Genomic DNA, 21,764 nt, shown 5'->3' on the forward strand with positions numbered 1-21,764 from the left:
TTTGAAAAGATGTACAAATAATTGTTGACAATTAAGAGATTAGCATACCTATATTTATAACTTCTATTTTTTTTTAATATTTTGAATAACTAGAATCAACATGGAAAGGAAACTTAAATGGTACCATATAGTATTCATCTTATATTCTGCTACATGAGATGTAATTTTGTAAATTAAAAAAAATACATAAGAACCCAAGAAAAGCAATACTTCTCATAATTTTGTTTCTCATTGGCAATTTTGTGCCACTTCTCCTTTCCATGAATCAGAGAATTCTTTGAAATGTCAGGTTCACCTTTTTCCCAGTATTTTTAGATGTAGGTAATACAGCTTTACATTGAAAACATGAGTTTTCTCATCTTAAGCCAGTGATCCATCCTTAAATATGAGAAAAGTGTTTTATAAATGAATTTTATTTTAATAAATTATTACTAAAGTCTAAAGAAATTTAGAGTTTAAGAAAAGGTTTTGAAAAATTTTTAGGTATTAATTTTTTGTGAAACTGGAAAAATTCTCAAATTTAAAAATAATTTATTGGATGATAATGATGTTGCAGGAATTACAGCAGATATAACCAGACATATGACTTATAGCACAAAACATGCAGAGTGTATTAATCATTCTTTGAATAAAACACAAAATTTAAAACAATTAGTATGGTCACAAATTAGGAAATAATCTGCCTTCTTAAAGGAATAACTGTCAAAGTTACAAAATTATAGGCAATAAGATAATGAGTTTAGCATAATTAACAACAATTTATAATGGCAATAAATTATAATTTATAATGAATTTGAGTTTTAAAAGCATCTTTTCAGCAATTATTCACATTCAACCAATCTGCACAAATATATCAGTTATAGAAAATTTCATTTCAAAGATCTATCAGATGTAGTTAGTTCTTTGAATCCTGAGCTGGATAGTTGAAGGGCAGGTAAAATGAAGATTGCTGATTGTTGACTATTGACTGGAATGTCTATCAATGGTCCACTTAGCGTGGCACCTCAGGGTTCTAAGAGGAAATAATTCTAGAGAAAGTGCTCCAGCAAATACTGTGAAAGCTGCAGAATAAGGCTAAGTCAGCTCTCCTATTGTTTCTTTGGAACACTCCAGTCAACAACACCAGCTGATGCTGTTTCAGCCATCCCAGCAGGAACCAGATGTGTCAGGAGTCGGGGGCGGGGGAAGCCATCCTAGGACTGGATGATCCAGCCCCAAGTATTTCAACCCCATCTATATACAAGCTACCCTTAGCCCACCCTTAGCTGGGGACTGAGACAATGTGGAGATAAGAAAAACTATCCCCACTTTCCCTTTCTGAATCTCTGACTCTCAGAATCCTTAAGAATAATAAAATGTTACAGGTTTTTTGATTAGGGAGTGGCTTGTTACACAGAAACACCAGAAAATAGCCAACTTGAGTGATATCACCCAAAGTAATGTTATATTCTCCATCACAGAAGAATATATACAACTTAGAATTGCATGCACTCAATGTTATTTGCAAATCAAATATTTGACTATTTAAAGTAAAATCACATGAGTTGACCCTTAACTCTGTAAAGTAATAGCATTGCTTTAAAGTATTAAAATAAGGGGCACCTGGATGGTTCATTTGGTTAAGTGGTCAACTTTGGCTCAGGTCATGATCTCACTGTTCGTGAACTGGAGCCCCACACCAGGCTCTCTGCTGTCAGTCAAGAGCCTGCTTCAGATCCTCTGTCTTCCTCTCTCATTTCCCCTCCCCCACTTATTCTCTTTCCCTCCCCCCCTCAAATAAATAAATAAACTTAAAAAAATAAAAATTAAAAAATGAAATATTAAAGTAATCCTCCAACCAACAAATTTTCGAAAGTTATCAGTTTCATATAGCCACAAAATTATTCTATTTCACATTTTACTTTTTATTTTCTCTTTGTATTGATCTTCAAAAACCTCCAGATGATAGACTTTAGATTTCAAGCAAACTGAAGCATTTATTTTCTTTATGGCATTTTTCTTCTTCCTATATGATATCAATTTTAGAGAAAATTTCTGTTATATTTTGAAGTCACTTTGTATTTACTTAAGAAAAATATTATATGTAAACTACTTGCCTAAATTAGAATGTTATTAAAATGCATAAACATACCTGATTTATTAAGTCAGTTACTTTATACATATACTTAGTAAGTTAAATTAAAATTAGGGTCATTTCTCTACTGAGTAAATCAATTATTTTCATAAATTAAAAAACTGAAAACAAGGGAATAGGATCTATGTGATAATTATTTGATGTTTATGAACAGTATCATTCTGTTCAAATTTAAAGTATACTTTTTTTAGTTTTTTTTAATGTTTATTTAGTTTTGAGAGAGACAGGGACAGAGTGTGGGTGGGTAAAGGGCTGAGAGAGAGAGGAGGAGTCACAGAATCTGAAGCATGCTCTGGGCTCAGAACTGTCAGCATGAGGCCCCATGAGGGGCTCAAACCCATGAATGTGAGATCATGACCTGAGCCAAAGTCAGACACTTAAGCAACTGAGCCACTCAGACACCCCTAATTTAAAGTATATTTAAAAAGGGATTATTAAAAGAACCTTAGTTGTTTGGGACACTTTCAATTTAAGGATTATTGTTTATAAAGAAGAAAAATACTTTTGAAGTCTATCCTTACAAACCTAAATCTATAAAAATTTCCAAAATCAAGGGTGAAATGAAAAACCAAACTAATTGCCTTCTCATTCTTCTAGTTTTATAGCCTTGGACACGTGGTTGCTTCAATCTAAAGCTGATATTGGCAAATTAGAACAAAAAGACCTGGATTTGTCAATTCATGTAGCCTTTATTTTTTTAAATGTTTGTATTTATTTTTGAGAGAGAGACAGAGAGACAGAGAGAGAGAGAGACAGCATGAACAGGGGAGAGTCAGAGAGGGAAGCAGTCACAGGATCCGAAGACAGGCTCCAGGCTCTAAGCTGTCAGCACAGAGCCCGGCGTGGGGCTCAATCCCACGAACCATGAGATCATGACCTGAGCTGAAGTTGGACACTTAACTGACTGAGCCACCCAGGCACCCCTGTAGCCTTTCTTCAAAAAAAATAAAAATCTATTTACATACATCTTACATTAAAAAGTCCAACAAGTCCCACCTAAGGCTTTTTTGAAGTAATAATATTCTGAGAAATGAATATATGTTCAAAGCCCATACTAGAGAAATATTACAAAGTATTTAAATAATGTTAAAGACCTCAATAATCCTTTAATAACTTAAATCAAAAGCTAAATTCTAGCACTCTTAAAAAAGTTCTGCTAAGAATATAAAAGTTGAAATCTGCATCTAAAACATTACTTAGAAACTAAATATTTAAATATCGGGTACTTATTTTTATTGAAATTCCCATTAAAGAAACATGCCCAGTGAATAAATAAAGGAAGACAGTCCCCTAGAGCTGTGTTGATATCATTTTTCTGCATATAAATTACTTCCTGGTGAGAGATTCTAGCTCTACATCAAAGAGCATAGGGACAGTAACATGAACTGTGAAGGTCAGCAACTAGGTCACTCTTCCAGATGGTGATCAAATTCCTCTAGTTCTAACTTGAGTTATTTTATTTTCACTCTAAGTTATATGCTTCCTTTATTAAAAGTAAGATCAGGTAAAAACAAAAAAGTCATAATTATCTGTTAAACAGATAAAAACAAACCTGCACACAGCCTAAGCTGAAGTCTAAACAAATACATGAGTTGTGTTTTTTATACGCTGCACCATTTTTCTGAAGCACAACTGTACAAACTAGGAAATAAATACCTATTGCTTTGTTATTGTTTTAAATGTTTTGTTAATGTTTAAATGTTTAAGTTTATTTATTTGGAGAGAAGAGAGAACCAGAGAAAAAGGGGACAACCAGAGAGAGAGAGGGAGAGAGATAATCCCAAGAAGGCTCCAAACTCTATGTGGAGCCCAAAGCAGTGCTTGATCCCACAACTTTGAGATCATAACCTGAGCTAAAATTAAGAGTCAGACTCTCAAGCTACTGAGCCACCCAGGCATCCACCCACTCCTATTATTGTACCTTATCACATGGATACTTTATTGAAGCATAATTTATACACAAAAAAAGGCTTCGATTTTATTTGTAAATGTCTGATTCTGACAAATGTATATACCTGCATTACCCAATTAAGATAAATATTTCTGTCATCCCAGAAAGCTCCCCCAACTCACGTTCATCATATTGTATTTAAATTGACTCTTTTCCTAAAGTAGACAAAAACCTCTTTGAGTGAACAAACTATATCTTGTTGATGATTGTTGCCTAGAGCAAAACATAGTATCTACATTAAAGTATGTGATAAATGCCTATCTGGAGGGTTAATGACTAGTATAAGCAAGACTAAACAAAAAATAGATGATGTGGAAGAAGACAGAGTAGTGACTTTTATAGACAAAATATAAATTGAGATTCAGCATATTATATATAAACATATGCCTTTTACATACCACAAAAACCATCATTAATTATTGGTAATGTGTGGTTACAATTGAACTTTCCTTGTAATAGCCCCTTTAGAACATTTATTTATCCCCTGGAATAAATGTTTTCATTAGGATTTTATATTAATCAGGTATAGTGTTAGTTGCAAGTGACAGGGAAAAATATTCCTAGGTATGTATAAAAAGGATAATCGTTCATAAATATATCCAGAAAAAAAGAGTAACAGAACTTACCAGAACAAATGACTCAAAAGTCAATAGGTTTTTCTTTTTTTAATCTTTTTATTTTCTCCCTTTTCAAACTGTCATCTTCACTCAAACTTCATTTGAGTTTCAGGTATTATACTATCAAAGAAAAAAAATGACTTCTTTATCCTGAGTCAGTTAAAAATACATTGAAATCATGAGCTGGTAGAATGGATTTAAGGAAAAAAACCATTCTTATAATTATGCCATTGGCTTTTTATTAAGAAATCAGGGCAGAAAGAGAAGATTCTTTCAAGCTTGCGTCTTCAAAACCATACTCCTCTAAGTTAAATTAGGGTTATTATAAGATTACATTGTTCAGAAATCTTCCTTTCTAATTAGAATGTAACTTACTTGAGGAAAGAACTCATTCACAGTCATCATTATAACTTAAAGATGACATTGCCTCTTCTTTAGAGAAGAAAGCACTTTCTCCCTGAGGGGAACAGAAGAAGAAAAACATATCAGGACAAGATAGGAGGTGAATGTTCTATAAAGAGAGCCTCTGGAAACTCACGTGGAACCAAGAAAGATATATGTTGGATCTCAATAATATACTAATAGGAAGGCAGAAAAAAAATCATATCAGACTGAGATTTAGGAAAAAGCAATTTTGTAACAGAGATGACCACCATGAGGGTAACCAGATGGTCCAATGTACACTGAAAAATGCCCACAGAAAACCCAGACTTGGTACCAAAACTTCTAAGTAACTGTGGCACTGGGGATTTGAGGAGGTCACAGGGTTAGGGTTTTAAACCCAGAGCTTTAAAATTATAGTATATTCCTAGCAACAAACTAAAAGGTGTCAGAGTAATGACATCCAATGAACTTTTCTGTATGTATCATATACATATGCATATACACAGGAATGTATGTCCTCTGTAGGCATCTCCACATTGATTCTGGGTCTGGCCATGGGTCTTGCTTTGTCCAAAAGACAAAAATAAAAGTAACAAAAGCACGTGCACACATACACACACACATACACACACACACACACACACACAAATACACACATATCCCTTGCCTGGGGCTTCTTATATTATTTTTTAACGTGTGAAGAAGCCCAGGCTAATAAGCTGTAGACACGCAGTCCAGGTGACAATCGGCAGTAATCACCTAATGTTCTGTGAGTCCATCTAGCCTCAACTGAATGACCAGCCACATGAGTACCTCCAGTAGAAAACAATAGTAGAAACATCCGGTTGAGTCCAGTCCAAATTGCGGATCCACAGAATCATGAGAAAAAACAGTGTTGGCATTTTAAGCCTCTGGTTTTTGAGCGGTGTGTGTGTATAATTAGAGATATAAATCTGATATAGAAATAGTAGCTTGAAATGGAGTCCTGCCAAAACACAAACCTAAGATGCTGCTTTGTCGTTGATCATCAACAGCAGGAGACGCTCGTACTAGAGGAGGAACAGTACAAAGAGTCCTGATGCCAAGCCTGGAGGATCTGCAAACAAACTGTGTCTTTAAGAGGGGTGAGGAAACTGCTGTGGAGGATGGGACAGTGGGGACCCAAGTGTGTAGAGATGGAATTACTGGTCAACATGAAAGTTTCGAAAGACAGAAACTGTACCTAATGAACTAGAGGATCTGGCTAAGAACATGTTCTAACAGAATTTGCAAAATATCTTCTGGCTTCTTTTAGCTGGGTAGGATAAGGTATGAGAACAAAGAGAAGCGATAAAAATGAATCATTCATGTTGCAAGGTCGATTTGGAGGGGAAAAAATGGAGGTGTCACGACCAGCTGGTTTGGAAAATAAAGCTTTTCCATCTCAAGTCTCTGGGTCTGGCAAAGATTCTGAAGCAATAAGTGGCCTCAAGGTAAAGATCAAAGCAAAGATATAGGAGCAAAGGATTTTCTAAAGATCTGAGAGAGATTTAAGCTGTACCTAATAGATCTTATCAGCTTGACAAAAATGGAATTCAAAAAATCATATGAATATTGTTACATAGTCGCCTGACACCCCTAAGGTAGAGATAAGTCTGTCATGAAATTAATGTGACTTTGGGGGCAGGGAGTAAGCCTTCCAAAATGTCATAGGAAACTCACAAAGTTATTTAAATAAGGGTACTATTAAAAACCCTGCCAGCTTGGACTGAAAAGCAGGGGCTGAGGAAATTCAAAATTAAATGAGGTCTCTTGGCCCCATTTCTGAAACAGGCACCACAGGAGGGTTGCTTTGCTGCAAACTGGAACCATTTCTTTTGAAAAACGATGGACAGCCTAAAGGGTAGAGCCAAGAACTACAGAGAAAGCCAGGCTAAGAAAGTGCTCCCAGGGAGCGAAACTGGGGCCTAAATCAGAAACCATTCCCCGCTGGTAGGATAAGAAAACCGGAAACATGTGACTGAATTTTACAATTTCTCTGAACAAGCTCTTCCTCTCTATTGTTTGAAATGGGAGCACATGTTTGTTTTCTATTGCTGCGTTATAAATCGCCACACACCATCACCTTAACAGAATATAAATGTATTATCTCACAACGTCTACGGGTTAGGAGTCTGGATACCAACAACTTGCTTAGCTCCCTGTTCAGAGTCTCACCGGACTCAATTCCAGGTGTTGGCCAGACCCATCCCCCTTCTGAGATGCAAGTAACTCTTCCAAGACCCTTGTTGGCAGAAGTCGGTTTCTGTGGTTGCAGGACGAAGGACCTCAGCTCCTAGAGAACACCTATTGTTCCGTGCCACACAGTTTTCTTTAGAAACTGGTAGTTTGCTTCCTTCTAAATCAAAAGGAGCAAGTCTCAGATGCTTCACCCTCTTTTAAAATACTCGCCTTTTCACATTAGGCCCACTCAGGGTAATCACCATTTTGATTAAGTAAAAGTGAAGACATCAGTAATCTAATCATATGAAACCATCATATTCTCTGATCCCATCCCCACAAAAAGAGAAGAAACTCTACAAGGCATGTACACCAGGAGAAGGAATCTTGGGAGCATCTTAGAATTCTGCCTACCACAAAGTATAACCCTTTGGAAAAAGTATGCAGGCTGGATAACTTATCTTTTTACTTCAGAGAACTTTGAAGAGGATCATCTATATCCAGACTTGATATGCTCACAAAATTATGGATTATGATCCTGATACCATGACTAGATAAGATTTGGGGGATCTTAGAAGTGAGTATGTATTGGATATGAAGGGTGAAGAGTCATTTAGGTTCAGTGACACAATGTGATGGACTGTTAATGTAATACCCACCCCATGCATCACTGTTCTCTGTATCCACGCACTTATGAGGCTTCCTTTCCAGTTACATTGAATTAGTCTTGCTTTCACCAACCTATCAACAAGCGTCCCACAAAGAGACGCTTTGAAAGTGCTTGCGCTTCAGGCTAAAAAATCAAAGAACTATAAATCCATGTTGAACTCCTGAGAGTAGGTTCATTTTCCATAGCGATGTGGATCAGTGAGTCTGGATCATGTACTTCATTTGTATTTGAGGATTAAGCAAATAGTAAATGTAGGAAATGGGAGACTCATTTCTTTGTGTTGGAAAAGGAAATTAAAAATATTTTTTACAAGATGCTAGAAGAAGCTTGTGCTAATTAGATTGGAATTGGAGGATTCTAATGTTTATCTATGGTTTTTAATACCTACATATAGGTAGGTAAGTGGGCAGGTTGATAGATAAGATAGATATAAACACATGTCTGCTGAGAGTACTTAGAAACAATGACGGCCTGGCAGCAATGAAAATATCAATACCCAGATGATTTCTAAATACCATACTCTACTTATCAGAAGCAAAGCTTCTTGGAGAAATTTATGATCCCAGAGATGGAGCAGAGAAAGTATAAGATTATCCTGGAATATCTTAGTATGAAAGGAATACAAAAGTATCAAAGATTGGTGCAGATAGACTCAGGATTACAGAAGACTGTTTGCTTGAATTTCTCATTATAAAAAATGGCAAATAGTTATTCTATTTAATCCAGTGCTAAAAACATTAATTCCCATGATAGAAAAATACCTCATATAAAATATTAACTAGGCAAAGAAAAATAAAAGTCTCAACAATATGATTGATCTTGAACATTTCAAAAGACAAACACTGATAATTTGGGCTATTATAGCCCACATTCTTCAGCACTTTTCCCAAAATGTAGTTTTGGTCATAAAAACAATACACTGAAGAAAGTTGGTTATGTCTTTCAAATAAAATGTGAATGTGAATATATTATCTGTTTTTCTCAAACTATTTCAAGATTTGATCTCAGTGATAATAACAGTTAAAGTTACATAGTGCTGTTCAAAGTGTCTCACATACAATAATTTAACCTCAATATTAAACCTATTGATTAATATTATTATTTCCTCAACTATAAAGATGCAGAAAGTGAGACACAATAACTTTCTCAAAACCATGCAGTTAATTAATGATACAGGTGGAATATAATCAAAGGCAATCTCTCTCCTGATGTTAGATTCTTACCCCTTACACTGTTCAGCCTTTAATTGTGACGATAATGGAATAATATCTTCCCCAAATACCCATTGCCAGCTACCTTTCCCCTGGATAAGGACATACTTATACCTTTCAAAATGAAGTGTATGAGAATCCTCATTTTTTATCATAACCCAATCTGTTCTCTAGCTATTTTGCATTGGAGGAGTCCATTAAAGCCATTCTCTCATCTCAGTAAGTAAGTACCTAAGTAAGTAAGTAAATAAATACTTCCCAATAAGCAAAGGTTATTCTGCTGTTCACCCACTGAATAAATTATTATTAACTGAACTTTTTAAAGTCCCAAATCTGATTCAGTCAAAGAATGTTTTCATTAAATGAAACCATCACCTTGGTAACAATATTTATAAACCCAATACTTTAAAACATACTACATCATATTTTAATTGTATGTTTTTCCATCAAATGTTGAAAACTTCTAAAGACATTGCAATGCATAATACAGCTTAAATTTCAAACAAAAGCAGCTTTAAAATAACCCACCCCAAGTAAATATTCTGAATACATATTGCTTGATGTTGATGTTTGCATGATGGGAAGAGCCACAAGGCATATACTCACGTATATAATACATGTATATACAACTCATATACACACACATGTAAACAGAATATACCCAGAGATTGTATATAACTGTCAGTGTGAGTTAAAATAACCACAAAAAAAGTGAACATCAGCCAGCATTGTATATTTAATTTGGAAGTTTTTTAGATATGCACTTATAGTGATTGAAAACAAGTATTCACAAGATTCTTACATGCTCACGAATACATTCTTCTATCAAATAAGTATCTTCTGAAAATGTTATCATAGGGTTTAGGCACATATATTATTTAAAAAGCAATTTTGTAAGTAATTCAACTGTTCATCACTAAAAATTTATTAGATAACAGTAGTAGAGGCACAGAATTCTTTCCCCCAGCCCAGGAAATCCAAAGATAATCAACATGGTCTTAAGAAGGACATACTTACTCTAGTAATAATAAAAACTAGGGGCACCTGAATGGCTCAGTCAGTTAAGGGTCTGACTTCGGCTCTGGTTATGATCTCATGGTTTGTGGGTTCCAGCCCAGTGTTGGGCTCTGTGCTGACAGCCAGCTCAGAGCCTGGAGCCTCTCTTTGGATTCTGTCTCATTTTGTCTCTCTCTCTCTCTCTTTCTCTCTCTGACCCTCCCCTGCTCATGCTATCTCTCTCTGTCTCAAAAATAAATAAAAAATATTTTAAAATTTTTTAAAAAACTTAAAACACTTTAAGAAAAATAAATAAATGATGCTTATCATTATCCTACAAAGTTACAACAAGATTTAAAGCAATTTTTGATAGATCAAAACAAAATGTTTTGCATCACTAAGTACATGTGTTATTGAATTATAAAAGAATAATCTAAAAACTCCAAATAGATACATTATGTCATCTAATTTTCATAGCACGTACACATATCTATTAATAAAGCATATTACTTTTCTATTTAAGTTAAATTCTGCTAAGGACAGTTTTCCATTTTTGTTTTCTGAAATTTTGGAAACTATAGGAACATATTATTAAACAAAATTTAAAAAAATAAGACTACCTATAGATTAAGAGTGAACAACTCTCATTTTTTTATTTTAGTTATAGTAGATACTCAATGTTATATTAGTTTCAGGTTACAGCATGGTGATTCCACAAGTCTATGCATTATGCTATGCTCAGATTGCTGCTACCATCTGTCTCTATACTGTTATAATACCATTGACTATATTCCTGATGAACAGTACTCATTTTAATAATTGCATGGGTGTTCAGAGTGTTTGTGTGTGTATGCATGTCTTCAGACCAAGCTCTATAGAGTTTACTCTCTTGTTTTTGATATTTAAAAATATATCACATGGTGGGGTACCCAGGTGGCTCAGCTGGTTAAGCGTCTGACTTTGGCTCAGATCACGATCTTACAGTTTGTGAGTTTGAGCCCTGTGTCCGGCTCTGTGTTGACAACTCAGAGCCTGGAAACTGCTTTGGATTTTGTGTCTCCCTTTTGCTCTGCCCCTCCTCTTTTCAGGCTCTCTCTCACTCTCTCAAATATACACATTTAAAAAAAGATAACACATAGTGAGTCTCTTTTGAGAGATAGAGTGTCATCTAGAAAATCTGCATAAAATACTAAAGAAAATATAACAAAAACACTGTTTGAAGACACAGGTAAAGTGATGAGGCAATAGGATTTTAGCAGAAAAAAATCAGACATGAGAAATCTCTCAAAAAGGAGGCCATTATACTGCATCAATATTGTCCTGCAGGATACTTGCTGATTCCAGACAAATCTGAGGTTGTAGCGGTGGGCTGGGGACAGCACAGTTTTACACTACATCTTTGGCTGGAGGAAGCACTAGCCATCTCTTGTTTAGGCAGAGCCTTCCTTACTTCACAGTTGTGGCCTTTCACAGTATGGTATTTTTGGATGACAATCTTGTCTACAGAGTCATGTCTGTCAAATGTGACAAAAGCAAAGCCTCCCTTTTTGCCACTGCCTCAGTGAGTCGTGATTTCAATCATTTCAATTTTTCTGTACTGTTCAAAATAATCTCTTAGATGTTGTTCTTCAGTGTCTTCTTTAATGCCACTGACAAAAATCTTTTTCACAGTTAAATGGGCAGCAGGTCTTTGAGAATCTTCTCTCAAGACAGCCCTCTTTGGTTCTACAACTCTTCCCTCCACCTTGTGTGGCCCTGCATTCATGGCTGCATCCACCTCCTCCACAGTGGCATAGGTGACAAACTCAAAGCCTCTGGAGCGCTTGGTGTTTGGATCTCCCAATACCACACAGTCTGTAAGCGTTCCCCATTGCTCAGAATGGCTCCTCAGACTCTCATCAGTTATTTCAAAGCTCAAATCTCTGATGAAACAGCTGTTCAGGCTCTTTGGGAGACTCTGACTTAGACATGATGGCAGTGCGAGGAGAGACTTTAACAATGCTTACTTGGTGGTGTCCACAGGCAAAAAGCTAAAATGGAAATCTTGATATCCCATACCCAACATGATCCATCCCCAAATTCCTTATTTCATTATATGTCAATCCTATTTGTGAAGTTACTGAAGCCAAAAACCCTGGAAGTACCCTGTTTGCTTTTTCTCATACTCCAGATAAAAACTGAAGAATATCCAGTGGCGCCTGGGTGGCTCAGCTGGCTAAGCATCCCATTGAGCCCCGCGTCAGTCCCTGCACTGACAGCATGAGCCTGCTCGGGATTCTCTCTCGCCGCTCCTTCTCCTGCACACACTCTCTCTCCCTCAAAATAAATAAACATTTAAAAAAAGAAAAAAGGCTGGAGAACATCCTGCCATCTGCTTTCAGAATATATCCCCTGTTGGATCATTTATCAACAATCCCACTGTCACGTTAACCCAAGTTACCACCTTCACTTATCCAGCTACCCACGAGCCCCCATATTGGCGTCCCTGATTTATATTCTATAGTGTATTCCCCTTATAATCATTTCTTCGTGCATCAATATGAGTAATTATTTCCAAGCACAGGTCTGATGGTATCTCTTCACTGCTTACAGTCCTCCAAAGTTCACACTTCACATAAAATTGGAAATCTTTATTATGTTCCAAAATGCCCTTCATGATCCGGCCACAGGACTCTTTTCAGCCGTCACTTTCTACTGTTCTCTCCCAGATAACCATGTTCCAGCCACACAGGCACCTTTCTCTTGATATTTAGCATAGACTATCTTTGAACAGTGACAATTCCTCTTAAAGAATGTTTGTATATTTCTATTTGCATCATTAAAAATAGGTTCTATATATAAGCATTCACCAAACATATAGTATTGGTGATATTGCATGGCACACAGTGTTTTGAGTCAGTTTCTGTGTTTATCCAATATGAGTTTACAAACTTTCTATTTCCCTTCTATAATTAGACATTATCTTCCCAAAGAGAATGATTCACTCAGACTTCTTTCTGAGAGTTGATAATTTTCTCTAAAGTCTCATATATTCTTTTTCTAAATTATATCAGATCTAGAATTCTATTATTAGGAAAGACTTTACTTAAAAAAAAGGAAATTGCTTTAGGAGAATAGTCATCCACATTAATAATATTGAGTTAGTTTATGTACACTTAGAAAGGAAAAAAAATCACACCTTTGTTTATATTATATCACATGTTTCAGAAAGGAAATAGGGTTAAGAAGTCAATAGCCCTCATGACATTAAAAGGAAATGTTCATACAATCACTAACTTTATGGTTCTTAGTTTTTTTCCTGAGGGAAAATCAATAAAGGAATAAAGGAAATATACTTTTAATTATATTGGCTTTATATGAACATTTTGTTTATTTTAATTGCTAATATTGTTTAAACATACATTTCTTTTATCTTAAAGCACCATTATCAACATCCCATTTTTGATAAAATAATGGATTGGTTCCATTTAGTTTTCTTAAATTGGCTAATAAATAATAAATTAAGTTACTGCTCCTTTAGAGTTTCCTGCCTTCCTTAACTGATTTCCTTCTGTGGTTTATACCCACTTTCTTCCACTGATATGTTTCAATGAGAATATTGATAGTCATCATTCTCCTTGATACTGAGATAGACTCTTCATTGTTTTAATATATGTTAAGTTTAACACATTAATGTTGGCCTCCATCTCAATTGTTCATAAACGTGGAACTAACTACTAAGTTGCCCAAACTCTCTCCCCCTGATCAACGAGATGCCATCTGGATTCAAGAATTTTATTTTTGCAAAAGCACAGAGATTAGAGATAGTGGCTTGTAATTCCTTTCACCTGCCCAATATGCTTCAGCTGCAGTTTCTGCAGAATACTCCCATCCCTTTCTTTTTATTCCTGTGTACCTTGTGGGCCACATGTTTTAACCCTCAAAGGGCACCACAGAACCAAGGAAGCTAAAAGAGAAGGAAAGGGTGAAGCTATACCTGCAGGCCATAAAGGAAGAAGAGATTAGAGCCAGAAAGAAAAGCAAGTGTGCCTGCTTTGTCTTTGCTAGTCCATTATTTGGGAATTGACCTGTTCTCTAGTTCTATCTTGCCCTTTCTCTTCACTTCAGAGTAAAATTACTAGAATGTGTTTCTTCATGTCAGACAAGCTGACTGGCTCCCCTCAATTAACACTGAAGTTTCTCCTTCTTTATCCAGTTATTGGCCACATCTGAATAACCTCCCCTCCCACCTCCCTAAATCTGATATCCACAAATTCTGGAAAGGAAAGTTTATTTGCTATAACTCTATTTGATCTTAGACTCTTATTACCAGGCCTCTCCCTTAGGAGCCTAAACTCAAATTCTGTCTTCTATAATTCCCACTAGTATCTGGATAGAGCCCCCACTCTGACCCCTTGTCCCCACATTGGGTAGCATGTCTTTACTTACAGGCAAATGTAAGACTGGCACTCTCAATCACAAAGCCACCTGGACAGCAATGGAGCTGAATATTAAGTTCAATAATAAGATTAATATTCTCATAGTTCAGTATGAAAATGTACGTGTTCTGATCTGGGGGGACTAGGAGTCTGAGACATGAGATTGAGAAAGTGAGGTATACACACTTAAAAAACTTGAAATCCTTGGCTTCCTTCATTCACAGGACCTTCAGAAGTGGCCTACTCCTTTTTCTTTCAGGATATCATGCTTCAATCAGATTTGACTCTGCCTCGCCTCCTAGCCATACCAACAATTAGGAGTGTCACTACACAATCTGACAAAGAAGGGGCAATATCAGTGAAAGGCACAATGATACTATATCTTCAATGATCCGTATGACTTTGTCCACATATACTGATAGGGGGAGGAAGAGAATGGATCTTGAAAGAACTTGAACAAAAGGGCAAAACACAGAGTTGGCAAATGTTATCAATATGGTAGCCATCTCCTGTATTTAGAGAGTAACGACATCCACCTACCAACTGACTATAATTTAGGAAGGTGTCTTAAAGACACTTTGGGTGAGTAGGGTACTGGCATTATTAGAAAAAAGTAGTGGATCTTCTTGGTAGGTCAGAGCTGATGGTAGGCTATATTGTCACAGATTTGAACGTTGGATAGCACAGGGCATGGCATAGAGGAGACAATAGTGATATTTAACTATCAGAGGCAAATTGTAATTATTGTAAAGAATATCAATATCTGAGTAGCAAACAGGCGAATGAATCCTTAGAAAATCCCTTGAGATCGTCAAGAGAACATGAATTCCCTTGAGATAAAACATGCAAGTAACCAGAAAAGGTGCTGCTTAATCTATAGAGAAGAAAAGAGCCTAGATAACTGGCAGCTACCTTGGGTTTAAGTCACAAACTTTATGCCCATTCAGATCTGAACCAGTTTTCACAACTTAAACTGACCAACTAAAGAAGTAGCCCGGAGTCCAGGAAAGGAACAAGGAAAGTTATGGAGATTATGCACTGTAAAGATTCCCTCAGTTCTCCCCTCAAGAGGGACCTATGGCTATTTACTAGAATGACTTTACTCACAAAACGGGACACCCAAACATTTCAAAGAATTTTGGCTTTGACAATATAAAGACTCGGGTTCCTATAAAATAAAGCTTCAGGATGTATCATAACGACTGCACAAATGAACCTAAGAAGTCATAACTGCTGCCCCAATCACGTTTGTCTCTTTGTCCAAGGAATCACGAATCTGATTCTCAGGAATAAATGCTTTGGTTACAGAATGTGGAAAGGGAGGCAAGGACTGTGAAACGTCTGAGATTTTTACCTTGCTTATAAAACAAGTAGGTATCCTGACAGTTTCATAGATGTTAACAAGAAACATTAGACTCCTGGGTCAGAGACAAAGTACTCTGTTACTCGAGGCACAACAGATACCTTAACCTTTATGTTTCTATCAGTTCCTTCCACCTGCCCGCCATGAGGCTATAGGAAGAGGCCCACCTGATGTCGTGAATGCAGAGGTTTTAGATTATATCTGAGGAATCTCAAGCTTAGAAAGTTCCAATCTCTCAAACGGGGGTGCTCGCAAGCCTGCCTATTTCCATGGAAAGACAAATTACATAGTAAAGAAACCCTCACGCCCTCTGCCCTGGAGTGAGATACTATCTCTGTCTTCCAATGCTGTTTGCTGTATAATCATCTTTCAAAAGACAGTTCAAACAACACAACATAATAGAAGTCATTCAAGAATGAAACAGACTTAGGGAGCATTATCTCCTAATAATAACCAACCTTCATTTCTATATCAAATCACTAGAATTTTCCTATATGTGCATTATATCTGCCACTCTGATTCTGATTTGACTGAAAGGGCTGAAACCAAATCAGTTTGAAATGTGTTATGTGGCATTTAACTAAGCTACTACCAATAGGACTTTAACAGCAAAATGACAACAACTTGTAATATTGATTCAACCTTGTAACCCACTCTCTCTGAATAAACTCTATAACCGGTAGCATTTAGCTTAAAAAGCCAGGTGGCATTCTCCCTAAGTGTCTGTATTGACCTTTCTACTTGGTACAAAACATCAATTCAGAAACAGCAGGCTGTATTAAAGATCTCCCAGACTCTACCTTGGACAAAAAGTAAGGCAATTCAACCTGTCTGGATGTCTTCCATGACTTTACATACTTAAAGGATTCTTATGACTAACCCTAAGGTGCAAATCACTATTTTTTTCAGGAGGATGAAAGTTAATGCCTAGTGCCCCATACAAGAAATACAATCCCAATGACATAAAAGGTACTTGTGGAAAGAAAGGTTTGCTTACCATGTTGAGGACGCCCAAGTGGGACTATTACCATTCTCAGTCATTTCATGGAGTGGAAATGTCACCTTGCTATTGGCATGAGCAAACAGGACAGACTAAAATGACTTTTTTCAGGCAGCTTTTCCAAAAACAGATGAGACTAACAATTCCAGGTGAACTAGGAAGGTGCCATATGGTATATCAGTTGGCTGGGTATATTTTGGACACACTATCAACCTGTGCCCCACAGGTCAAACTTGAGGAACCCCAAAGAAAACGTTTGGGTTTTGCTGTGGTCATTGTAATGTTCCCATTACTATAGGAAAGTAAAACATTTTAAATTCTAAAATAATTATAAAAGGTTAATCCTTAGAAACTTGCAGTTTTTAAATATAACTGAAGTGCTAAACATACTTTTTATGTCTCTATCACATGTAGCAAAACTGGCTGTAGACTACTAAAAATTCACATATGAATTAGTCTTTTATAGAGTAATATTTTAAAATTAACATAAACACTTATTTTTCCACATATATTATGTAGTAATTAAAATGACAACCTGGGCAATATTAGAGCTCTGATTTAATTGAGGGATGTTTGGCTGATTACAAACAGTGTATTCAGTTTATAAAAATGAAATTCTAATTAGTGTTGGCTTCCTGTCAAAATCAGTAATTAAGAAAGTTGTCAAAGTCAATCCTATTATTCATCTTGATAATGAAATTATTTAAACATCAAACATGAATGTTCTATTAGCTTGAGGAGTGTAATTGTTGTTAACATTGTTCACAGGGCTTAATAAACATATCACATCAGCTACATTATCTACCTAAATACCTGCACACAGATGCTTGTGATCAAGAATTTGTGAAGCTTTGTAAGATTAAGTATGTGACTGAGATTATAATATTTAATTTTGAGTTGCTACATGTGATGAGAAAATACGGCTCTAAATTTTTCTGAAAGTGAACCAGAATGTTTTTATGATCTACAAAAATAAACTGCTTTTATTTAAAGTGTTCAATTTTATGACTTTTGGCATACATATCCGTGAAACCATTATCCATTACTAAACATATCCATCAATCCTGAAAGTTCTTCCTGTGTGTTTAATTCCTCTTTCCAGCCCTTCCCCAATCCTAACCCTATTTCCAGGCAGCCACTAATCTGTTACTGTTTCTTTTTTTTTAAACTTTTTTTTACGCTTTTTATTTATTTTTGAGAGACAGAGACAGTATGAGCAGGAGAGGGTCAGAGAGAGAGGGAGACACAGAATCCGAAGCAGGCTCCAGGCTCTGAGCTAGCTGTCAGCACAGAGCCCGATGCGGGGCTTGAAACCATGAACGTGGGGTCTGACCTGAGCTGAAGCCGGATGTTCAACAGACAGCCACCAGGTGCCCCTGTTATTGTTTCTCATTATATATTTGATTTAATTTAATATAAATGCAAACACAGAGTATGATTTTTGTCAGGATTCTTTCATGATAATTATTTTGAGATTCATTAATGTTGTTTTATGTATTAGCAATTAATTCATTTTTATTGTTAAATAGTATTCCATTGCATAGCTATACATGGTTTGTTGATTCATTCAACTTTTTTGGACATTTGGGTTATTTTAAGGTTTTAGCTATTACAAAGATACTATGAATGGTCATGCACCGGCCTTTGTATTGGGACGTATGTTTTTATTTGGTTTGGATAAATACTTAGAAATACACAGATGATGGCAGGTCTATATTTTACATTAATTTTTTTTCAAACTTCTAAACTTTTTTCCTAAATGAGAAAACTTGGACCATTTGATATTCTTACCTATAGGATATAGCACTACCAGTTCCTTCATATCATTGTAAATTCTTGGTATGATCAGGTTGCCATCTGCGCATTTTCTTTGATGAGTTATCTGCTAGAAATCTTTTGTTCATTCTTTTATTGATACATCACATTTTTTATTATCAAGTTTTGAGAATTCTCTAGATGTCTTGTATAGATGTCTTTTATCGGATATGGTGATTTTCAAATATTTTCTCCTAGTCTTTATCTTTTAATCCCCTTAATAGTAGCTTTTTAAAGACATTCTTATTTTTCAGTAAGCTCAATTTATATATATATATAATATGTATGTATATATTTATATGTTCATGTATATGTGTATATATATTACATATATGTACACAATAAATCATAGTTTTCTCTACACATAGGACACAAAAATTTTCTCTTTTATTTTTAGAAATCTAAAAATGTGCAGCTTATTTTTATGTTTATGATATATTTTGAGTTATTTTTATTATACTGTTCAACGTATGCATTTAAGATTATATTTTTCTGTGTTTTGATGTACAAAAGTACTAAAATTTTTATTTTAAGACTATTCTTCCTATATACATTATCTCTCTCTCTGTAGATAAACACATACATATATACACACATTTCTCTAAACTATTCTTTCATTCATCTGTTAATCTTTTCATCTTTATGTTAGTTCCACATTGACATGGATATAAAGTTTTATAATAAATCTTAAAATCAGATACTGTGCATCCTCAAAATTTTTGTTTCAAAAAAAATTTTGGGGGGTGGCTCCTGGATGGCTCAGTTGGCTGGTTGTCTGGCTTTGGCTCAGGTCACCATCTTACAGTTTGTGAGTTCAGACCCTGCATCAGGCTCTGGGCACACAGCTCAGTCTGGAGCCAGCTTTGGTTCTGTGTCTCCCTCTCTCTCTGACCCTCCCTGGCTCACACTCTGTCTCTGTCTCTCTCAAAAATAAACATTAAAAATTTTTTAAAAATGTTTTTTGCCTATATTAGGATATTTAAACTTCCAAAACAATATTTGAAATCAGCTTACCACACTGTCACTGTATTGTAAATAGTATCTTTTAAATTTTGAGGATACTTATTGTTAATATATAGAAATAGAAATTTTGAATATTGTTCTTATATCCAGAAACCATATTCTTCTCAACTACAAGTTCTAGTACAATTTTTGTTAAATCCCCTTAAACTTTCTACTTAGCCAAGGATGTATTCTGTAAATAAAAACTATTTTACTTTTTCCTTTCTAGCCAGAATCATTTTGCTTTTGTTTTTATTTTTTTCTTACTGCATTTGCTAGCCTTTCCAATTCAATATTGAATATAAACAATGAAAGCAGACATTCTTCCTTCTTTCCTGATCTTTAAAGTATTTAGTCTTAATCATTACACAGGATATTAGCATTAAAAGATTTTTTTTTTTTTTACAGAGGCCCTTTGTCAAACTTCCTTTAAGGAAGTTCCTTTGTATTTCTATTTGCTGAGAATTTTTATTAGGAATGGCTTTCAGATTTGCCAATTTTCTATGTTGTTGGACTTACTGTCATAAAATTGTTAAATTATAGTCTCCTTATTAATATTTTACTCTCTGTACAATCAGTAGAGATGTAACCTCATTTCTGGTATTTGTCATGCCTGTCTTTCTTTTTCTGCTTATCAGTCTCGCTGATAAGATCTGATCTGTCAATGTTACTGATCTCCAGAAAGAACCAACTTTTCTCTTTTCCTCTTTTAGATCCAGCTGCATAGGAGGCTCCACCCCCACTGCTGCCTTGAAACTGAGCACCAGCACCCCGGTAGACAGCACCCCCTCGGTGCAGAACATGAAAAAGTACAGCAACATAGAGAAAAATAAGATCTATGCCCAGGAATCAACAGTGTGACAGTAAAATATTGGAGGCTTGAGCAGGGATAGAAGCAAGAAAGATCTATCTTTCCTCAATTTGAGGACGTTGTAGACTGTCCAATTAAAACAGACCCAGTGACTGGAAGATCAAGAGGATCTGGATTTGTGCTTTTCAAAGATGCCATTAGTGTTGGTAAGGTTGGCAACTGAAGGAACACAAATTGGATGACAGATTGATTGAATCCCCAAAATCCAAAGCTTTAAAAAGGAAAGAACTGCTCAAAAAGGTTTTTGTTGGTGGATTGTGCTCAGATACTTCTGAAGAACACATTAAAGAATATTTTGAAACCTTTATAAAGACTGAAAATAGTGAACCTCCATGGATACAAAAACAAATGAAACAAGAGGATTTGGTTTTATCACATGTACAGAGTCAGAAAGACATCATTAGAAAGCAGATATCATCAAATTGGTTCCAGGAAGTGTGAAATCACAGTTGCACAACACAAAGGGGTATATAGGCAGCAACAATAACCACCACAACAAAAAAGGAGGAAGAGATGCTACAGATGGTGGAGGAGGTGGTACTGGGCCTCATGGATGAGGTCAGCTCCAAAACTGGAACCAAGGATTTAGTAACTATTATGATCAAGAATATGAAAATTACAATAGTGCCTATGGTGATGATCAAAACTAGAGTGGCTACAGCAGCCATGCTTATGCTGGATAGAACTCTGGCAACTATGGATATGGATGGACAGGGATATGCAGACCACAGTAGCCAACAGAGCACATATCACAAGGCATGTGAAGGGGGTGGCAATCACCAAGACAAGAAACATCCATACTAAAGGAGCACGTTGAAGAAATAGTAGGGGATTGCTACAGTTAACCCACCTTGCAGGACATCGAAGATTGGTCTACTGTTGATCTGAGATGATTATTTTGTACAAGACACAACTGTGTCCAAATATATATAGCTTCCAGTTATTTTTCTTTGTTTATACTTTGTCTTTTTCTATTTGCCATAACTGGATGTGGATTTTTGTTTATATAAATTTTATCTGTATGATTTTATGTTAAACTTCAAGTAAGTGATTGCTTATGTGAAATAAATAAAAATAAAAGAACCAATGTCTAGTTACTGTAATTTTCCCTATTTTCTTTTTTCTGTTTAATA

General features: G+C 35.6%; 1 pseudogene; it reads left to right on the plus strand.

Annotated features, from left to right (window-relative positions):
* The first annotated feature begins 6,396 nt into the window (after nucleotides 1–6,396).
* On the plus strand, nucleotides 6,397–21,435 carry LOC115287141 (annotated as a pseudogene).
* Nucleotides 21,436–21,764: the final 329 nt, after the last annotated feature.

The sequence above is a fragment of the Suricata suricatta genome, chromosome 3, assembly GCF_006229205.1.
Source record: "Suricata suricatta isolate VVHF042 chromosome 3, meerkat_22Aug2017_6uvM2_HiC, whole genome shotgun sequence".
In the NCBI taxonomy this organism is placed as follows: domain Eukaryota; kingdom Metazoa; phylum Chordata; class Mammalia; order Carnivora; family Herpestidae; genus Suricata; species Suricata suricatta.